The sequence below is a fragment of the Heterocephalus glaber genome, unplaced genomic scaffold, assembly GCF_053883595.1.
Source record: "Heterocephalus glaber isolate CG9 unplaced genomic scaffold, H.glaber_assembly_v1.0 deba00001553, whole genome shotgun sequence".
Lineage (NCBI taxonomy): Eukaryota > Metazoa > Chordata > Mammalia > Rodentia > Bathyergidae > Heterocephalus > Heterocephalus glaber.
In genome coordinates this window covers 32,492,605-32,497,511 of record NW_028258344.1, presented here as the reverse complement: position 1 = coordinate 32,497,511, position 4,907 = coordinate 32,492,605, and the positions used below count along the sequence as shown (strand labels likewise).

The 4,907-nt window shown below is 36.2% G+C and overlaps 1 non-coding gene and 1 pseudogene across 1 annotated transcript; both read left to right on the top strand.

Moving 5' to 3' along the window:
- The first annotated feature begins 2,343 nt into the window (after window positions 1-2,343).
- Window positions 2,344-3,073, top strand: LOC147824187 (large ribosomal subunit protein uL16-like; annotated as a pseudogene).
- On the top strand, window positions 2,585-2,713 carry LOC147824188 (small nucleolar RNA SNORA70). Its single transcript, XR_015442787.1, has one exon. It is a non-coding gene; the product is annotated as a small nucleolar RNA SNORA70 (small nucleolar RNA).
- Window positions 3,074-4,907: the final 1,834 nt, after the last annotated feature.

Sequence of the window (4,907 nt, the reverse complement as noted above, 5' to 3'; positions counted from 1 at the left end):
ACTTGGGTCTAAAGATGTCCAGTGAGAACTGAAAGCGGGGTAAACCATGGCCTCTCTTGTTTCTGACCTCTTTGCTACTTTAATCTTCAGATTCCTGCTCAACTTGGAATGTTCATTTAAAACTGATAATTCTCCCTCCCAAGGCTGAAGACACCATAAGAGTTAGATATTTCCAAGATTTTTAGGCACATCATAATCAACAAATTGTCAACTGCCACTTCTTACAGTGTCCTGTTCCAGACCACCAAAGCAGAGCCTAGAAATCTCCCAACATTGCCCTAACTTTGAAGGAGGGCACAATTCTCAGTCTCTCTTGATTTCAAAAAAAATTTTAGAGAAAATTTATTTTTATTAGTACATGTTTGCAGTACGTAATGATTACAATTCATTGTGGGGATTTGGCACATGTACATAACACATCTTTTTTGTCCCCTTCCCCTCCCCGTACTTCCTTCTCCCTCCATCTCATGGTGCTCTTCCTCCCTGTTTCATATGATCTGACTTCTTGATCCTCTGAGTCATTCTCTCCTGTAGTCACTTTGGATTCCAGGAACAGGTCTAATTGATCAAGAGCTCATGACAGGAGTTAAAACTACCCCTAGGCAGCAGCAACTTTCTTATCAGAGACAAAGCTCCTTATGACCATCCTGAGATATTATGAGCAAGGCCACAGTCTGACCAAGACTGTTGGATTATACATGCTTCTTGACCCCAGCTTTTTTTTGAGCCAGTGGGTAGGCAAATCTGGTTTGTTGCTGCTCCCAAAGTCAGGCCTTTGGTAACTTCATTACTTCAGCTTCCCTACTGTAGTTTGCTGTTCCCATAGGTAATTCAAATAAATAATTATTTAATTTAAAATTGGCATCTCAAGGTACACTGAGGACATCGGTTAGGAGTGTTTTCTGTTTCTTAGAAATCTCTTTGATCAGCAGAAGGAACTAGGGACTAGAATGATGCTGAGAACTTGTTTTGTAATTCTGGGTCCATCCTTGAAAACACATAGCTAAATTATTCTCTGCATACCTATCTTTTAATATAATAAGTAGAAAATTTATTCTGCAGATATATGGGGCTCTACAAATTTTCCTGTAGGTAATTTTTGCAAATGAATAAAATAAACACTAGTACATTTTCTGCATAGAACTCAGTCATAATCTTAATATTTAGCTATCAGTAAATCATTTAATATTAGAGAACAAGGAAGACCATTTGATTTATGATACATTTTCTGTTTTTCTATTTCCATTTGAGAGAAGAAAATTTCTATAAATGACCACATAAAGAAAGTTATTCAAAGTAAACATTTTGTATTATCATTATTTTTTGTTATCATACTGTCATGTCAGATTCCAACTTTGAGTGATTTATAGCAACTGAAAATATTTCCCTCTATCCTTTTCTTGTCAAAAAATTGATTAGGACTCTCTGAAATAGATAACAACGTACTTTAGAGGAATGGTAGAAGACTGGATAACTAGTTTTAGTATATGTGCTGCTGAAGCAAGCACTGAAGAACTAATTTCTGTTGTTCTGGTTGAATTCCATGGACAAGAGTCCCTTTAAAAATTAAAATAGTGGCCTTCTTGGCTCACACTAGTACTTTCAATACTCTCAAGGCTGAGAAAAAGGTTCATGAGTTTGAGGTTAGCCTTGGGAACGTAGTGAAACCTTGTTTCAAAAGAAACCATGTATACACTCACAAGCACACACACAAGCACACACAGAATTAACATTTATAGTTACGTTGGAATCTTAGTATCTTATATCTCTTTTCTTGTGGTTGTGACAATTCTATCACAACAAGATACTTGATGTGCTCTTTGAAATCCAGTGCTATTTTTCTTTTTCTTTCTTTCCTAATTGTTTTGGAGGGTGGTCTTTACTGATCCAACATTTTGGATGATAAGCATTTAGTTTCTTTTAGTTTCTAAAGCAGCTGGATTCTTCATGTAAAAAGCTGATAACTGTGATGTAAATATGTGCTGTCAAGGCTTTACCTATTTTGAATACATGAATCTTAATGGAGGATTCAACTCTGCACTAACATAGCTATATTTATATACTGATGAAACAATATATTTTAATATTAACACCAACAATCTTTTTTGCTGACTAGATTTTATTAAATAAATTAAATATTTTTCTATAATTAAAAAAGAAAACTAAAAACTAACATATTTAGAGCACTTTCTTTGTGTTGGGTGTTTTCACATACACAGTATTTGCTTCTAATAAATCTTACAATATTGGTTAAATTTTGATGAAATTCAATTTTTCTTTTAATCAGATTTCTTGTTTCAAGGTGCTTTGTTTCTCTCAAACATAATATAAGGGTCTTAGATTCTCTGTTAAGTTTTTTCAAATGTTTATGAAAAAGTGGAAAATGATGGAAAACTCTAGCTACTTAACTTTCCATTTGTAGTTTTCAGCTTGTGTAGTATTCTGCTTCCCTACTTGTTTGTTATTATCCTTTATGTTTGTTCCTCCCTAACATCTGTAGTGAATAAAGATTTGGATACATTTTTACCACTTGATTAATAAGTATAGTCTTTCACTCATCAAAACTATTCTGTCTGACCAAAAATAGAAGTAATGACTAAGCTTCTTTACTGGTGGGTGCCCAGTGTGCAGTGGCTGTGAACAGCAACCTCCTCAGTAGTGTATGAGGCCTGTTGCTTGTATGGGCTGCCCTAAAGGGATCTTGAAGATACTGCTGCCTTGTGAATGTTCGTGTATTTGACCTCCTGCTGTTCCCAATGGAGGCTCCAAACAGGCATGCAGGGTACGTTTGGAAAGCCCCAGGGCACCGTCGAAAGGGTTCACATTGGGCAGCTCATTATGCCCATCTGAACCAAGCTCCAAAAGAAGGAACATCCGATAGAGGCCCCACACAGGGCCAAGTTCAAGTTCTCTGTCTACCAGAAGATCCACTTCTCCAAGAAGTGGGAATTCACCAAGTTCAGGGCAGATGAATATGAAGATATTCGAGAAGCATCTCATCCCTGATTGCTATGGGGTGAAATACATCCCGAATCATAGTCCTCTGAAGAAGTGATGGGCTTTGAACTCCTGAAGGCTTCCACTGTGCTGAACCCCCCTCATAACAAGGTCATCAATAGATCTTAGGCAGGGGATTTAGCTCAGTGGTTCCATCACCTGCCTTACAAGCACAAGGATCCAAGTTTGATCCCCGGTACCAAAAAAGAAAAAAATATCTTATCTCTGCCCCCTCCCCCCAAATAGATATGAATATGGCTTCTGTTTCTCATATCACTTATCTTATTGACTTTTGTCTAATAACAGAAGCAAAGATCCAAATATCTATGGCAGGTTAAATTGACAACGGGTACCAGGTCTTATTCATTTCTTCAACTGAAAATATGTTTTGCTTTTTGTTCATTCAATGCATGTTTATAAATGATTTATTGAGTATTACATTCAAAATGTCACACTAGATTTGCCAGAGAGGGAAATAAGGACCTAATGATCTAATAAGAAGACCTTTGTCTCAGTGTAGACTTTGGGGTAACCCAAATTAAGATAGTTTAATTAGAAGTTATGCTACAGAGTACACTCCTAGAATGCAGTTCTGGAAATGAATTGAGTATCCATCAAATGGCAGTGAGGAAATCTGCTTGTAAGTGGGCTGGCTTTCAATAGCACCCTCATTACTAAGACTCCCCTCACTTTTTGATAGATTGGGATGGTGTGGAAGGAAAAACACTGGCCCAGGAAATATGTAGAATAGGGAAAAATACAGAGATCATGATGATTTTGTAAATTATGAAACCAGATTTGTTTTCTTCTTTCAAGAAGAAAATTGTTGTCTTCTTTCAAGGGTAAGTTACAAAACTGTCTGTCCTTGTGCTGTTCCTGTAAACTTCTTGCAACATCACTAAAAAGACCACTCCTCTCAATTAAATGTATAAAAACTAAAACATTTCCTTGTACACCACTCAGTCTTTTGGACAGGTGGTTGTCCAAAAGTCACCTAATAAATCCTCCTGATTCACATTGATCTCTCCTGTCTCTTTTTTCTTGCAACGATGGTTCATCTCATTTTTGTATTGTGGATCCATGAAAAGATATAATGATAAGAATGGTGGCTCAGTATATAAGCCCAACATGGGCTTCCTAGTATGTCCTGCCATAGCTTTGTCTAAACCTTAAATCTAGAGGCTTGCTAGTGTCTGTATTATGTACAAAATTCATTTTGTGTATGAAGTTTAAACTATTGCTTTCCGGTTTGCAAACTTAGTCAAGAAGCAGAATAAAAACAGCAAAATATTCTTTTGCTTTAATGTCAAAGAGTTTTCCATTCTGAAAGAGTTTATTTTCCTCTAAGCAAATTAATTTTGTCTCAGCTGAACTTACGTACTGGGACTTGAACTCTTATTTGTCAATATAGTATATAAGTCAGCCCTGCCCATTTAAATTAGCCACTCCTGTTTGGATGGGGTTAACCCAACAAGATAAAATTCTTGTGTTGCTCATGCACTCAAAGTGAAAGGCTAAAGTTGCTTACTCAAATGTACCAGATAAAAGCCATGTATGTGTCCTAGAGTTTAAGCTAACCATGAAATATAGTGCAGTATGCTAACAACTGTGTTGAGAACTTTTATAGTCTTGTTTGCTAAAGCCCATAGCCTAAAGCCATGCATCCTTACCACATCAATCAGTTTCACAGATGTTACTTTGTTTTGCACATAACAGTGCTTATATAGGATTAACAAATTTCCTGGCCCTCAAAATCAGATATTCAAGTTTTAGGAGACCGATTAATAATAGTCTTTACTTTTTCATGCCCATGATTTGAATATAGTTAAAAGATGTGAAAACATCAACTTTATTACTACAAAGAATTAAGTTGATGACCTGCTTTAGTTCTTTGTGATCCTAATACATCA